Genomic DNA, 17,625 nt, shown 5'->3' with positions numbered 1-17,625 from the left:
AATGCTGCACAGTGGCACGTGCTGTAGTCTGTTGCTTGAAGCCTTGCGCTGAGGTGTAGCAGCCCTCCATGTGCCAGAGGCGCTGGCTGTCCCCTCCTGCAGAAGCCATGGCCATTGCTCAGGAAGGTGACTCTGCAGAGGTGCGAGGCAGGACAGGCTTACTAGTGATAAGCTCTGGGACAGCATGGTGAGGTTTGAGTGCTGTTGTGCTGGTGAGGGCTTTCACTCTGCTCCACAATGTACCAAATACAGTGGAGCACATTTCAAACGTTTGTACACAAATGCCCGCAGCATGAGGAATAAGCTTCCAAACCTGGAAGCTTTGGCTCAGTCCCAGAGCTACGACAACGTTTGCGTCGGCGAGACTTGGTGGGAAGAGTCCTGCGACTGGCGTCCTGTGACGGATGGTTCTAGGCTCTTCAGGAGAGGCAGGCAGGGCAGAGAGGTAGCGCTGTGGGTGAAGGTGGGGTTGGACTGTACAGTGCTTGCAGCTGGGGGTGACACGGTTGAGAGCCTCCGGGTAAGGATTAGGGGAAAAGCTAACAAAGCAGATATTGTTGTGGGAGTCTGCTACAGATCACCCAGCCAGGATGACGGCACTGATGTATTAGTGTATAAGGAATTAACACCCCCCTAAATCAGTTGCCCTTGTCCTTAGGGGCAACGTCAACTTCCCAGATGTTGACTGGGACTGTCATATAGCAGACACAAAGAGGTCCAGGGAATTCATATTATCACAGAATGTTTTGGTTTGGAAGGGACCTTTAAGGACCATTGAGTCCACCCCTTCCTGACATGGGCGTTGAATTCTTTGACTAGATCAGGTTGCTCGAAGCCCCCTCCAACCTGACTTTGAGCAATTCCAGGGATGGGACATCCACAGCTTCTCTGGGCAACCTGTTCCAGGGTCTTACCACCCCCATGTAAAAAAAAGTCTTCCTTACTTCCAATCTAAATCTACCCTCTTTCAGTTTAAAACTGTTGTCCCTTGTTCTGTCGCTGCAGGCCTTGGTAAAATGTCTCTCTCCATCTTTCTTACGAGCCCCCTTTAAGGATTGACAAGGTGCAATAAGGCCTTCCCAGAGCCTTTTCTTCTCCAGGCTGAACAACCCCAACTGCCTCAGCCTTTCTTCATAGCAGAGGTGTTCCAGCCCTCTGATCATTTTTGTGGACCCCCTCTGGACCCGCTCCAGCAGGCCCAAATGTTTCTTGTACTGGGGGCCCCTGAGCATGGTGCAGTACTCCAGGTGGGGTCTCACCAGAGCAGAGTAGAGGCAGAGAATCACCTCCCTTGACCTGCTGGCCATGCTTCTTTTCATGCAGCCCAGGATACCATCAGCTTTCTGGGCTGCAAGCATACGTTGCTGGCTTATGTCCAATTTTTCATCCACCAGCACCCCCAAGTCTTAACTTTCTCACATATTAATTGAGTATTTTCTTTATTATTAATTTCTTGCATTGACTAGAGAGATTGTTCTGGTGAACCTAGACAAAACAGCCTGAATTCTTCAATGCTTCAGATATCTAAGTTCTTAGAAAACATTGCCATGCATCTTGGCTTCAATAGGTTTGATGAACACATTGATCCGAGTTTCTATACTTTGCATAGTATATTGTACAAAATTTCAGATCATGGTTCTTTTCTCAAACAACTTGTTTTCTGTGCCTTAAAGAAACATCTACAATTCTAAAAACAAAGGTGTGCTCAACCACTTATCTATGAGAGAGAACTTTCATACTTTGGCCAAAGAATATGGGAAGAGTCTAGATCCATAACAAACCAGTACTTGCATTTGGTGTAAGGTATGCTTTTCTTCCATTAGCTTTCCATGGAAACAACCTGCGTCTACAAAAAGAATGGATCATCTTCCTGGGGGTAGAAGGTAAGACTGAAGTAGAGAGGAAACCTGGGAGATGCTAAATGTATTTTAAATCTTTTACTGGAATGGTGTTCTGAGTGTTACAGTGGAATGTGGTCTTAGAATCTATACAGCGCTTCCTTAACTGGCAAAAGCCTTTAAATATTTTGTATTCTGGTTTCTACAATTAGGGAGGCATGAGTTCTGCAGGTGAGTGTTTTCACCATTGCGTAACTTTCTGTCTTTGGAGAAGATGCATGAAATAGAGATCGGTAGGTGGCTATGTAATTAAGTAGCTATTATAATATGCCTGTGTCCTGGCATGCTGGTGCAACAAGAGAGGAAGCTGCTGAATAGCAGTCGTTACTTGTCATTGCTAGAGCCGCAAATGTTTGGACTCAAAGAGTCGAGCAATAAATGCAACTGTTGAAATGTATAGGCAATGCCAGGGCAGTGGTCTGTCCCGTTGGCTGTAAGAGTTGGTGACCAGGGAGAAAGAGGGATGGCTGCAGCATTAGGCATCGAAGTACCCCATTGTGGAGGTTACCCAGATGGGCACCTCTCCCACATGCAGACATGTCCTTGCCTTCTTTGCTGCAGTGGTGGCTTTGGAGCTCCTGCTTCAGCACCTGCTTGAGCAAGAGTTGTGATGGGCAGAGTTGGGGATGCAGCAGTGCCCAGCCTGTGGGGTGGGTTTGTGGGGTGGCTGCTCCTCCGGACGTTGCTTGGCCTTGGCCATGTGGTGCCCTGAATAGCTGCCTTCTGGCCTCCCTTATTTCCCTCTGGGCTCCCCAGCTGTGTGTGGAAATGCATTTTCCAAGCAGTGCGGGTCAAGGGAGATCAAAATCTCTGCCCAGTTCCTCCCCATTTCTTCTGTAGCTTAAGAAGGGCTCTGCAATTTCAGTAGCACTCCTTCTGTCCTGGGCAGCCCCTGTACCCAGGTGATGCCCCCACATTTCAGCAGTCTCTCCGTGGCTGCTCTGTTGGAGCAATTGGAAATAAAATGCTAAGTACCTTTTTGAAATGATACGAGCGGGAGATATGGAAAAAAATCATTTCTTTGAATGGGTTCCTATGCTTTTATTTTATTTTTAAATTTCAGGAAGCAAATGAACAAAGTCAATAATTTTCTGTCAGCCTTCTGAGTCAGCACCCTCTCCACTGGATCAAGTTTGGTTTGGTTTTTTTTTCTGTGAAGGACAGGTTTGATGTAGAACCAGTGGGAATCAGTGCTTCTCTTCCCTTCAGCATTTGGATCAGTCCCTGGGAGGTTTACAAAATGCTGACCTAAATATTTAGACAATAAAGTTGAGGACAACTAAGCCTTTGAACCCCCTGGGCAGAGCTAACCAGTGAGAGTTTAGGCAGGGCAAGGTAGGTTTCCTCGAAGTGCCAGAGCATCCCAGGAGGCCCGGCCCAGACAGATGCAAGTTGCAAGTCAGGTGGCATTTGCTGTTACCCTGCAGAGCAGTTCAACTCTATAGCCTGGGAAAGAAGGACTCTGTGTGTGGGCTGAGAAGATGTGGGTGGTCAAGCCAAGAGGACACAGCTAGGAACAAGCTTGTACCACCTACTGCAACAGTAAGTAGCAGAAGATCTGTATAAACAGAATAGTTGCTACTGAGAAGTAGTACAGGTAAACCTGATGTATTGGCTTAACTGAAGTTCTTCATGCACATAACTGGCTAGGAGTATTGAGGAGCAAGTCTTTGGGCATGGTCTGGGGCAACATGTCTTCTCTTTCCTGCAAGCTTGGAAATCCTTTTCATCCTTTATAGATGCTAAGCATAAGAAGCTGCTCTTTTATTACATCCTGGAAGGACAGGATAAGTTGAGTCTGCTGCCTCGCTGAGCTCATCTGGAGCAGAAGCAGATGATGATCCTGGTCTTGTCATCAGCAGACTTAAGGTGCAGCTCTGCTGGTCACTCAAAGTTAGTGGTGTCTGTGCAAGCCTGCCAAGAAGTTTGAGATCAGAAGTTTGAACACAGGAATGGTTGGCTGCGTGGCTTCTATAATGTATTGATTCCAATGTGTAAGTAATTGTGGGAGGAGATCAGGGTGGCTGAGTAAGGATGTGTTGATCAAACTAAAGTGTAATAAGGAAGTGGAGAGGCAGTGGAACCAGATGTGTATCCTGGGAATAGTATAGGGATTGTGCTTGGATGTGAAGGGAAGGTGACGAAGGTGATGAAGATGGGGAAGAGGGAGAAGATGAAGAGGAGGAGGAGATAGTAATACACTAAATCTGTACGCATAACAGAAACAGTTATTGGTGTCTTAGAAGAAATTATGTGTTCTGGTGAAGATAGCTTCATTCAGGCTTTTGGCTGCAAAGATTTTCCTCATGGTATGCCTATCATAGATGAACTTGTTTAGTGTGCCAGTAACTCATTCAAGTACAATACATGCAACTGTAAGAGTTGTTCTATGAGTCATACACAACTGCTGTATTTTTAATACAGCAAGTGTATTAGAGGTACTACACAATCATACTTGATTTCATGTTGGAATTGCTATCTAGCAGGTCATCTGTGCAAGTGATAGGACGTAGAACCCAGTGGTCTGGATTCTTTCACAGTCAAATCAATCTAGATGGGCATATTCTAGAGAAGAGTTATTACACTAATGCCTGTGTTGAATTTGGTCCATGTGGCAGAATTTAACCTTGCCGAGAAGCATGTCAGCAGCAGCCAAGCTGTTTTGTCGTGTGGCTGTTTGTCTTGTCCTGTCTAGTAGCATACTCTAACTGTTCTATAATACTGCTTCTCAATGTTGACGTCTACAAATAACATATAAAAGAGTGAATATCCAAGTCTTGAATGTATGATATTCAATATTAGCATTGGGTGTCACAGTTAGTATGCTAACAGGCTTTTTTAGATGCAGCTTTTGAGGAACTTAGTAATAGAGCTGATGGCTCGAAACTTGATTATGGGCTGCAATTACTATGCATTCAGCAGTCATGACCCCAGTGCCATCTCCATATAATGTCTTTTTTTTTGGTCAGTGTGCTACAGTGTATTAAATCGACATTGCTGGATTTCATTGGATACAGCTGACATGCTTTGGTGGGATTGCTGTTAGTGTTGAGGTTTCTATCAAGCTGCGTATTTTTACAAGTATTTGCCTTAGCTGATCTCTATCCTTGTACGAGTGTAAAACCTTGACAGTAAGCGTTTGTATAACCACCCTCACCAGACACTGATGTTTCTCTCTTTCCCAAGCTAACTGCATAGCAGTTAGATGTCCAGTCTCTTGACAGAGTTAATTGCCTGTGGGAAGGGAGGAGTACAGAGGTAAGGATTGTTGTGAGACAGGGGCTGTGCTGTCCAGGATCACTGGCATGAAGCTATTGAGGGAGAGAAGAAGCCCTGGACCAAAACATTTTGTACCACTTGTACAGACACAAAACTAACAATGCTGCTGAATTAATTTTTCCATGGCATTGTTTCTTTCTTTTTTTTTTTTCCTGATATGGGTGCTAAAATACTTTATTTCAACTGCACTACAATGCTGCCACATAGAGTGGACATTTGAAAGTTCTTATTATATGCACTTTGTAACTGACATAATTAGTTATTTCCAAATAAAATATGCTTTATTGGGAACTGTAACCAGGAATGGAATAACTGCTTCAGAAAATGCTCCATTTTGTAGCTAAAATGCATTGCTTAAAAAAACCCCAATCCAGCTACTGATCTTGTGTTCAGTATGTTAAACTGCCGTAAATGTTGACACCCTATGAATGTTCAATAGGTGTCTTGTAAGTCATCTACAAAAAAAGACTGTGAATTTTGTTTTTAAGAACTATCTTATAACTATTTGTATATTTGTTGTGGTTTAAGCCCAGCCAGCAACAAAGCACCGTGAAGCCGCTTGCTCACTCCTCCCCCCCAGTCCCAATGTGATGAGGAGAAAATATAAAGAAAATCTCATGGGTCACGACAAGGACAGGGCGGGATCACTCACCAATTATGGTCATGGGCAAAAGACAACTTGGGGAAAAAACAAAATACATTTAACTTACTACCAATCAAAACAAGGATAATGGGAAATAAACCCAAATCTTAAAACACCTTTCCCCCACCCCTCTCTCCTTCCTGGCTCAGCTCCACTCCTGGTTTTCTGTAGCTCCTCTCCCCAGCAGTGCAGGGGGATGGGGAATGGGGGTTGGCATCAGCTCAGCACACATTGTCTCTGCTGCTCCTTCCTCCTCAGGGGGAGGACTCCTCACTCTTCCCCTGCTCCAGTGTGGGGTCCCTCCCACAGGAGACAGTCCTTCATGAACTGCTCCAACATGAGTCCTTTCCAGGGGCTGCAGTCCTTCAGGCACAGGCTGCTCTAGCGCGGGCTTTCCCATGGAGTCATGGCCATCTTGGGGGCATCCCCCTGCTCTGGCATGGGCTCTTCTCTCCCCAGGCTGCAGGTGGGCATCTAGTCCCCACTCCCCTCCATGGGCTGGGGGGGACAGCATGCCGTCTCACCACGGGCTGCAGGGGCATCCCCTCCTCCGGTGCACCTCCTCCCCCGCCCTCCTCACTGACCTTGGTGTCTGCACAGGGGTTTCTCACAGATTCCACTCTCCGCCCCCGCTGCAGGTTTTTTCCCCTTCTTTAATCTGTTCTCCCAGAGGCACTGCCACTAATGGGGTTGGCTTTGGCCAGAGGCAGGTCTGACTTGGAGCCGGGGAAGCTTCAAGCAGCTTCTCACAGGAGCCACCCCTGCAGCCCCTCCCCCACTACCAAAACCCCACCACACAAACCCAAAACAATGTTTTACAACTCGTTGAAATTATATTGTTTTAAATTGTACAGTAGAGCATTTTCTGTGAGCATGGAAGAGTACTTACAGAGCACAGATGATATCTGTATATTTCTAAATACATTTATCTGCTATAAGAAAAAACATAATAGAAAAACTAGAAAATTTTAACTAGAAAAATGCACTCAAAATTTCAGTAACTGTCTTTCCGTGATGGCAATATCTATTGTTCCGAACCTTCCAGTAACTTTGGAAGTCTAATGTACAAACGTGTAATGCAGAAATTAGGACAGTAACTATAGTCACCATGTACTGATGACCAGCTAGGAACTGAGGTGCTAATGTGCAGATAAAACTGAGTTAGAAATTGACCACGTATTTCATCATGGAACTAGACTTGTGCACTTAGTCTTATTGATCTGGCTTAATAAGAACGTGATGCTTAACAGCTTATAGATCTCTTTGGGATCCTTTCTTTGAATGCATACTCCAGAAAGCTGAAATTATTTTGCCAATGGGATAAGAATGCTTGAATAAAACTTGGGCACAGACAGGTTTGAGCCTGGGTGTTTTGGTTTGGGTTTTCTTTCAGCTGTATTCCTCAGTAAGTTTTGAATCTGTGTATTTTGTATTTTTATCCTATAGGCAGGGCAGTGCTAATGATAAACTATATGCCTAACTTAAAAGAGAGAAAAGGGAGTTGGGGAAAAAAGCAATGTTGGCAAACACTCTATTATAGGTGATTATAGTAAGGAATTTAAAATGTATGCCACAATTGAAAAACATGAAAAATTACATTTCCTTTTATGTAAAGCTGGTATGACCTTCATTGTCTCAAATAGCAGGAAATATGATTTCTACAGTAACTATACTACACTTTCAGCCTGACGGTTGTTAAGCAGAAAGCTTAGCATGAATAAATATAGATAGAAATTGTCAGGTCACATTTCAGTGAGAGTTCATGTTAAGCAGTAATATAAATGTAAGAGCTTACAATGAAATGAAATTCATGATGTAAAGATCAAACCTGCCTGTAAGAGTCTTTTAAGGAAAGCTGTTGGACTGAAAAGATTCCAATTTTGTTTTAATAGATGCTAACATAGTACAACAAAACTAGGGCATTTCTGCTGGATAAAATATGCTATAAATTAGGGCCTGATTCAGCAGAAAAACTGCATCTGCTTCCATGTGGATGATCTTACCATGCAACAAAAACTATCTTTCTTTTTAAACATCAATGCTGCTCTTAGAGCAAAACAAAATAAAACAAAAGCATAGATAAATAGCTAGCTGTTACAATTTTTAACTTTAAAATACTTATGAACTGAACTTTATGGTTGCTGAAGTGTTTTAGTGATTTAAATTCAAACATTCCCTATTAGCGTAAGTAAAATATTAGTTTATGGTCATCACTGATGCTGTGCTTGTTTGAACCTTACCTTCAGCAAGCATGCTAATGTAAAAGCAGTGTAGCAGTGAGCCATCCTAAACTATGAAAGAAGGTGCAGAGCTAAAAGCATAAAATACGTTTGCATGGAAACTCAGCAGATTACGTTTAGTTCGTGTTTCATGTGAAGATACAAGGTTGTCTGACTCAACAGCTGTGAAGCTTTTAATGAAGTATATTTAAACTAAGATGGCTTATCAGAAACCACAAGCAGTCTCAGCGTAGACAGGTGATTACAAGGACATTTCTAATGAATTTTTGTGACTTTTTTCAAATGCAGTTTTACCAAATATGCTTAGTTCAAATTAAGAGTGAAAACAGATAAGATATTTAAGGACACACTAAAAGAACAACCATGTTGCAGCAGACTGAATGTGTATTTAGCAGAGTAGTCTGTCACCATCAGTGATCGCTAACAGATACCCAAGAAAGAACGTAAGAAAGTGAAAGCTTATAGTAATACTTTGCCCAGTAGTCACCTCTTTCAGCATTCCACAGTTCAGGAACTTTCTTGGTCACAAGCAGTATTTATCAGTTTAATAACGTCAGTGAATTTTATTTTTTCTTCCATTAAGTTGCCTGATTGCTTTCTGAACTTGAACTTCTGTGTGTATCTAGAGCATCTTTGACCCCAATTTCATGTTCTACGCTGGCTTATCTGTCATATACCTCTTTAGACACTAGATGCTTGGAAAATCTTGGTGTTAACCTTCCTAGATAAGTTCAGCAGAGCTTATCCAAAACCTAGCCCTTTTTTTTTTTTTTTTAAACTTCTGAAAATGTGCATTAGCCCTACTATATGAAAGAACTGGTAATTCTGTGCAATAATTGTAGAACTTCAGAGGCTGATACTCAGAATGCAAGATCATAAAATGCTCCCACTTGACTGGGGGTGTTTTGTGCTTGTAGAACATCCAACTCTGCTTATCACAGGTTCAGCTCCTGCATAATAACAATGAAAGCTCTAAGGTAAGTGTGCTGATGATACTAGGATTTTGGAAATTTGTCTTAGGCTGGCACTGAACAACTTTAGCAATGACTGGTCACAGTGCTAGAGACTAATTTCACAGATCTCCCCTCTGTTGCTGTGGCATGGAAGTGGTAAGGAAATTGAGAAATGGCTGCAACATTAGTTGGATTGGCAGCCTCTGACTGTAGTCTTGGTTGCACTGACACATTAACTAGCCCTAATATACAGTGCTGCATCCTTTTTATGTTTAGTTTTCTTCTAGTTTGTTTTATTTTTATTGTTAATACATTGCAGTATTTCACAATGTCAAGGAAAATAATCTGGAATGGACAATTGCTATCCTTTTTCTATTTGGAATGCCTGTTTTGACATCCTGCATATTTTATCTGTATTTAGTTTCTCCTTTTTCACATCTGCTTACACTGTGCAAACCAGTTAGATTTGTCCTCAACTGGTCATGTTTTGGAACTTTCAATTAACAGCGAAGGTCTCGATTTCTGAGCAACCAATAAATGAGAAGGTGTAGTTTGTTCAGTTGTCTTCTAATTGTATATTTCTCTGTTTAAAAGTACTTGAGATAGAAATTAAAAATGTCAGTGTGACACCAGCTGTGATCTTGGAACACATGAAAGGAGCAATACTAATGCTGCAGCGTATGCAATACGTTTGAGGTGAGTTTGGTTTTGTTTGTAACATTCATTCCCTATTTAGCCACAGGCCTCCTAAACTGAACTTTTATTCTGGACTCTTTCTTTTTTTTTTTTTGATGTGAATTTTTGGCTTAAGTCTTGAGAAAGCTTTTTAAACTTTTTTTTTTTTCCCCTGACCATCTGACAAGTATATCCCCTAGTTCCTTTTAAACAACCGTGCAAATTTATGCTGTAGTTAGAGAAAATGCTATTAACGACCATTGTGCATATGCGTCTGCAACAATTCTAACTTTATTTTGTTCATTTTGTCTGTCTTCTAATGCTGTTTTCCTTTAGGCTTCCACTTCTATTTCAGTACTCATTTTAGCCTGTGTATTCATAGACACAGACTTTGCGTCACTGTCTTTATTTGCAATGTGAAGTGCATTGCAATGCTACAGCATTAATATTTACAGAGGATATATTGTCTTCTGACACTATATGTACAAACACTCAGTAGTAATGGACAGAATACAAGTTTCTTGCCCACTGCCTTAACATCATAACTTATGGTTTATGAACTGTTTACTGCAACATTAGGCACATGAAAGCAAAATTCTGGAATCATAATAGCTGGCTTCAGTAAACCCACTCTTCTATCAGCAATTGGCTACTTTAAGTTTCTGGTTGTAAAACTCTGGAGAGCAACTAGTAGTACTGTAACTTCATAAAGGTTGTATTGGCTGCTTGCTTATTATATACATGCCATTCACTATGTATGATCCTTCCATGGATAATGCTTGTAACAGTCTGGCTGGTGATGGGTAAAAGTTGCAGGTGTATGCAAAATAATTGGTTTAGATTAGTTTCTTCAAGAGGAAGATAGACTTCATTGCAAGCTGTCCATGCAGAAATGATGCATGGAGGAAAGAGTCACTGAGCTCACTTAGATAATCTGACTGTTTCACAGGCAAACCAAGTAAACAAAACAGCTCTTTCCCCAAATAAATTTTCTGGTAGAAAAGCAGCTGCTTTCTTTCCTGTATCCCTATATTTCTCATTAGGGAAAAGCTGTAAAAATGTTTTTAAACATGCTTCAGACCAAAATTGTTTATTTAAGTTTACTGTCTGTGGAGACCCTTATCACCTGTTTCAGACAAATTCAGGTTTTTGGGGGGAAGGTAAACTGGACTTACGTGCTTTGGATATCCTGTTCTACTTAGCTCAGGGGAATATTGCTGACAGCCTTGCCTATAAATTTTTTGGAGATGGTCACATGATAAGCATTGAGGGTCCTTGTCTCTCTCTGACACCTGGAACTTGTGGAATATATATAACACCTTAAATCAGGTGCCCAATGCAACTGCAAAGCGTTTGCCTTTTTTTCTGGGTTGCGTTTGTGAGCAAGCTTATTTCAGAAAGTGACAAGAGACTGTTGGACAGGAGAGGGAAATGTACTTACAGGTGTTTTGAGTGACTTGGAATGTATGGACATAGACTGTGGTCCAACATACACTGAAGGAATCAATACCTTTTTCTGGTCTGCCTAGTCCTTGAGGTGAGGCTTGTCTGGTTTAAACCGTCATGGGCTGTCTGCTGCTCTTTGTTACACCCCTGGCTGGGGTAGACGGTAACGGGTTGGGTTTCAGGTGACCAGCGGAGCTGAGGGAGCTTGGGCGACAGTGCCCGTGTGCTGGAACGGCTGCTCGGAGGTTGGAACCCCCAGGACACGTAGGGAGGTGAGCAATCCCCTGCACCCCTGCGTCCCTGCCGCCTCTTTCTGCTGCTCCTCCCTTGGTGGGTGCTCGCCGGCACGGGAGTGCGTGCGGAGGTCCGAGCGCTGCAGCGCCTCGTTCTGCCACTGGGTGGCAGCATTGACTACGCCTGTGGGTGAGCGCCACCGTTCCGAGGCTGGGCTGAGCGCCTGTTCAGCCTCGTTAAACATCAGCCGTGTAAAAGATTGATAGCAATGCAAATGTATTTATAACCACTAGAGATAGTCACCTTCCACCCCAATTAGCCTTTGAATTGATTTAGTGAGAAAAACATCTATTATGGAATAAAAGTCTTAGAGATTAGTGTTGCATTATTTCACTACATTTGAAATAGCTGTAGGTAAAAGGGCCTTACAGGCATCAATAAGCTTTAATATAATAAAGTGCTTTTAGGCTACATCAGAAGCAAAATACAAGTCGAAGGTTTGTTTGCCGAGTGAAATACAACTACAGCTATGTTGGGTTATGCTGGGCCTCTCTGGCATTTACAAAATCTGGCTTATAAAATGTTTCTTCTCATTCATTTATTTTTAAAAGGGATTAGTTCATGAGAAGTTGCTTACAATAAAATCATTGATTACAAAAAAGTGCTTGTTTTTGCAAGCTAACAGAAATCAATTATGTTTTGAAGTTGTCTGATTTTTTTCTATTTTCCCTTCTCAAACGCAGTTTGCTGAAAAGAGCCTGGAGTGAGAGGGGTGGTAATGGTTCTCACTGTGGAGCACAAGTCCTGAGTACATCCCAGTCACTGACTAGTACCACTAGCAAAGGATCCAAGAAAGAAGAGAGTTCTCTACTTGACATGGAGCAAAAAGAAATTACTGTAAAGGGCTGGTATGGTTTAATACTTCTAATTTAAAGACCTGATTTAGGTCATGCTGAGTTTCCATTACAGGTGAGAAATGCTATTTCTTTGAAAGTCAAAATTTCCTTAATATTTTATAATGTTGAACTGCTTTTGCTGCTTTGCAGCTATGATGTAAATTAGCTTTCTTGTTACGGCTACAATGTGAATGAACAGCTTTTGAAAACAGAACTGGAGCTGTAGCTGGATGCTTTCCGATTAAGATTCCCCCTCTGCCGCCCCTTTTTCTAGTGTAAAATCTGTGCATTTCTTTGCTTTCTACTTATGTATTCATTTGTGTTTATATAAAGGATAAAGCTTAATGAAGTCTATGCAGTCACAGCAGCATAAACCACTGTGAGATCAGATGTGGCCCTGTGCTGTGTGTGAGAGCAAAACCTTTGAGCTGTGAGTGTTCTTATTCTCTTCATTGTTCTTCAATCCATCTTTATTTAGTACATAGCTTATACAGTTAACACCATTTAAACATAAAAGGTAATTTCAAAATATAGTTATAATTTTTTCCCTAAAACTGATAGAAGTTATTATGATATTTATGACAATAGAAAAATATTTTATGCAATTCTGCATGCTGGTTTTGAGGGCTGAAACCACAAAGATCACCTTCCACTCCCCACAGCAGCTATTGTGACTATTTCAAAGCCTAGTCTGAAATCTACCTGAATTCATAAAGAATACCTGTTTCCAGATGGCAAAATATTTTTATTGATGGCAAACAAAAACACCCTCCTTGGTATGAACTTGTAACTTTATTTTAGCTATTTGTATTTGTAGTTTGCTTTCCAACATTTAATCAATGATTACAGGGACAAAGAAAAATGATAAGAAACAAATTAGCGATGTTTGCCAAGTATTTCTCTGAAAGCACAACAGGGCTGAAAGGTTTTCTAAATCTAGATTGCCTTATAAAAATTGGAAAAAAAAAAAAGCCAAGTGAATAAGTCTACTTTTAGTTTCCTTTGTAGCCCTGTTTTGGATATCTATGGTGCACTGCAGCATTGATACCAGATAATACAATGATATCCCACTTAGTCATTGTAAAGCATACTTGACAATCAATCAAAAATCAGCTGGAAGCAAAATCTTCTGAAGCTAGCCTTGATCGGATGGGATCTGTCTTTGTGTGTGTACATAAGTGTGACATATGTAAGCTTGAAACATAAATGGCATGCATGCAAACTACACTGAGATTTAAAACATATATTGTACATTCTGCAAAATGTTTGCTTCTGCATATTTCCAATTCTAAAGAAATAACCAGTTTGATAGAAATAGTATCCAGGGAGCTACAATTGGCATTGATTTTTAATTTACACAGAAGTTATTACAAATACATATCAGTGTCAATTAAAGCAGTTTCATTGCTTACAACATATAGGAAATCAAATTCCATAATTACATTTGCCATGCGGATGGTAGCACTACTTCCAAGGTTCAAAGGTCACTGACAATTAGCATAAGATTTAAAATTAAATTACACTAAATATTGTTCATTTTCATTGCTTGAAAATTTGACAGGAGAATATGAATGTTAAATGTAAATAATATATTCTGGCAGAAAACCCTAGTTGTCTTTTTCCCTAAGGTTTGCATTTTTAGATGTTTAATTTTGTATTCGGGTCATAGAAAATGGTTTGTGTTGTGCCTAGGTAACCAGATAGAGCTTATTTACCATATAGACAAAGCTTTATGCAATGTTTCTAGTAGCCTGTGAACGTAACAGTGCAGATAAAATTAATAAAAAGGCAAAGGTAATAATCTGGCACTGGTTAAACCTTTCACAGGATGGCAACAAAAAAAGTCCCTTCGATCTATAACTGTAGGGTTGTATTTGTATGTGTTATGTTTTGTTTATCTGATTTATTGTATTATATTTTTAGTGATTAAAATATGTCTGTGTTTTAAGTCTTAGCAGATGCTTTTCCAAGGAAGGAAACATTAAACGTGGAAGGCCTTTCTGCAAGGACATAATTTTAAAGCAGGTATTCTGATAGTAGACAGTAGATTCAAAGAAGAGACACTATTTCAATTTTCTCTGTAGATATATTTCGAATGGTTATAGAATGGTTTCCACAGCAATTTAATGATATCAACGCAGCAACATGTCAATGCGGAACCCACCGCATTGGTTTTGTCTTGTCCTGATCGGCAATCTCAGACGTGCTAAGATGATCTGCACAGCCAGTTGAATATGGGATCTATGCCCTTTATATAGCTGTGGAAAAGAAGTGGAATAGACTTGGGCCTATTGTTGGAAGGCATTGCGAATGCTTCTTTAAATGAGGGCAAGCTGTCAGCTGTTCTCAGAGTTGTAATGGCTCAGTCTCTCATTGTCTGTGAAACTGTTCCTTGATGCTAATGTTCTCTATAATTGTTGTCTGGTTTCTGAGGGATTGGAAGATGTTACAGTCTATGGTGTTTCCCATGTGTTGGTGAAAGTTATTTATGTCTAGTGAAAACAGGGATAATGGCTGGAAGTTAGCTGGCTTAAAATCAGCCTGACTAAAAATGCAGTTTATAGAAGATGGAAATCTACAGCAGTCCACTTGAGTGGACATGTTTTCAGACTGTACATGAGACCACAAAAAGTATCTCCCATGTCCAAACCTTTGAGAAAGGGAGAAGTGTCAAAAAACATGAAAACCATGAATTCCTCAAAAAGTTTTGCCATTCTTAACAGATGAGAATGTTATGACCGATATGTAAGATGTTACGACATCTTGGTTTAAGATTGAAAATGCATAGGAATTTTCCATACAGAATGTAATCGAACAAGCCTTGAACTAAGGAAACAAGGCAACATACCGTTGTCTGGGTTAATGTACTACAGATTTCTAGGTGTATGCATAAGGAAGAGTGTTGGTGAACTCTGTAAGGAAGAATCTACACTTTGCAAACAGGGTTAGTGTGCAAGGGTCTGTGTGAATACTTGTGACATGAAGAGAACACAGATCAAAAAATATCATGCTTTTAATCCAAGTTACTATATTAGTAAGAAATCAAACTATTTTGTGACTTCTGGTTAAAGATAAAATGTGCATTATTTAGGGACTAAGGTGTTTTTTCTATTTCCTATATAGTAAAGAAGAATTATTTGTAGAAAATGTTCAAGGGTCAGCAGTGAACTAATGATTAGAGTATCCTAAATGGAAACTTTATTGTTCAACTTCTGTGCATCAGAGTACATCTTGTAATTGGCTATTTGAAATCACTGTGATAAAATTTGTGGTAAAATGAACATGTGTTAATCTTAGTGGAGACATAATTTCTACTGGGAAAGTAAATCAGTTTGAAGCAAAGGTGAAGGAAACTCACAAGGAACACTGTAAAGTTGCAGACTGATGATGATATTTATGAAGATCAGTTTGAGGTAACTTCAGGACTGTAGTCCAAAAATAGCAAAGATTTGTTTGCTAGAAAATCAAAGGCTACATTGACTCTAGATGATTATTCTAAAATGACAAAAATAGCATTGTAAACTTGTATGTATACCGATTGCTAAACAGTACATCAATTGTCATGGCAGATAATGGGGTGCAATACAAATGTCTTGAATTACTAAAGCATATGACTTTTAATGTTGGGTCAAGTGTGTGTGCACCCTATTGCTGTGTGAAAAAAGAGTTTCAAAAGGCAGTAATGCTTTCAAAGTTGTATGATAGTCACTTTATAAAAGCAAAGATCATTGAAGATTTTCTTATTTCTTTTCTGCCTGACAGCAGATGTAGGAAAAAATGGTGTTGAGTCTTCAGCCTCAGAGGGAGAACAGTTCCAGGTGATCAAACCATAAAAGGAGAATGGACTTGAGAAGAACAATACAGAGGTGCTTTAAAAATTTATAAAACAAAAAAGATTCAATCAGAGACTGATTTCTTTAATGATTATTACTGTATGCTTTCTTAGAAGAGAAAGAAGTAGTTATTTTGCTCCTTAAAGCTTTGTCTGACATGTAACACCCTCAGAATATTCTGGGTTAGATGGTGTTAGTTAATCAGTGTCCTCAGTGCCATATGTCTTGAGAAACATGCAATTCTCTCTTGCTGTCTCTCCCCTTGTTCCTTTAGTATCTATTACTTTTTTCATTTATTATGCTAAAACGCTTTTACTTATAAGCTCTGTCACTGACTTTTCTTCAATGACCAGAGACAGTAGCTAGTCTGAAACTGGAGTAGTGTCTTAAAGCCACATGAACACCTATTGTTTCTCATCTGAAAATGTTGAAACATACTTCCAAGTAAAAGCAGTGAATGTTTATCCTGTGCAGACAGTGCTAGGAAATTTGATGAAATCTGTAATTATAGTTGGTCTTTACAAAGGCAAAAATGACATATAGTATTTTTGCAAATTTGCATTTTTATAGCAAAAATAGCATATACCTTCTTGGTTTTCACCAGTGGAAAGTTTTTTTAGGACAAAAGAAGAATAAAACTGTATTTAACAATAGGTTTGATTTTACTAACTGCCACTTATACGAGTGGTTTGAATTTCTAGAAAGAGTTTCACTGTTTGCACTGAAACAGCACGGGGGAATAATACTGAGGGTTTAAGACCTCCCATTGTAGCCATATTTATTTTTGAGGAGAACTGGAAAAAGTTAGTCTGCCTCTAATGCACAATTTAAAGTAAAAAAAAAAAAAAAAAAATCAATTCCTGTAATATTTATTAAATTTTAAGGAAATATATAGATTCTTTAGATATTTGCTGTCTTTTTTGTTGCTTGATTGTTTTACAATTGAGGGTGAAGAAAATACTTGCTTTATAAGAAACTTTCTAAACTATGAGAATTAAAGAAAAATAATAAAAAAAAGAAGCAGGAATGAGATGGCTTTTTTTTTTCATATATGTTTTCTGATGCAGTCAGGATGGGGCTGTAATGCATTCCAAAGATCTGTTGACTCCTCGTCAACTCCTGATTTTAAACTTTTTCAGTTTATGTGACTCTTTACTGTACAGGTTCAAAACTCCTGCTGAATAACTTGCCATGTTTCAAAGATCTCTTAGAAAAACCTACTGGAAAAAAAGGTGAAAAACCTGAATACAGCTGTTCTACATTGTGTTTTCAAATCTGCTTTAGGTTAAGAATGGTTACTATCTGATGTACTTCAGTGTCATTAATGCTCTGAAACTGGTTTATAGTTGACGGGGATTCACATGACATAAGCCATTATCAGTACTGTCACATTCGTTGGCATTCTCAGAAGACACAATGTTTAAGATCAATATAGTGATTAAACAAGGTTAAAATGAATGATGAGGATTTAGATAAATCAGATGTCAAACTGAACAGGAGGATGATGCCCCCCAACCTTAGACATTTT

General features: G+C 39.9%; 1 long non-coding RNA gene across 2 annotated transcripts; it reads left to right on the top strand.

Moving 5' to 3' along the window:
- Positions 1-12,001: 12,001 nt before the first annotated feature.
- Positions 12,002-17,116, top strand: LOC142026753 (uncharacterized). Of its 2 annotated transcripts, none has more exons than XR_012648905.1 (3): positions 12,002-12,694; positions 14,214-14,289; positions 16,030-17,116. It is a non-coding gene; the product is annotated as an uncharacterized LOC142026753 (long non-coding RNA). The 2 variants fall into 2 exon arrangements; XR_012648904.1 differs by having other exon boundaries at positions 16,027-17,116.
- The last annotated feature ends 509 nt before the right edge of the window (positions 17,117-17,625 follow it).

This window comes from Buteo buteo, chromosome Z (assembly GCF_964188355.1).
Source record: "Buteo buteo chromosome Z, bButBut1.hap1.1, whole genome shotgun sequence".
Lineage (NCBI taxonomy): Eukaryota > Metazoa > Chordata > Aves > Accipitriformes > Accipitridae > Buteo > Buteo buteo.
This window is presented reverse-complemented; position numbering and strand designations above follow the sequence as displayed.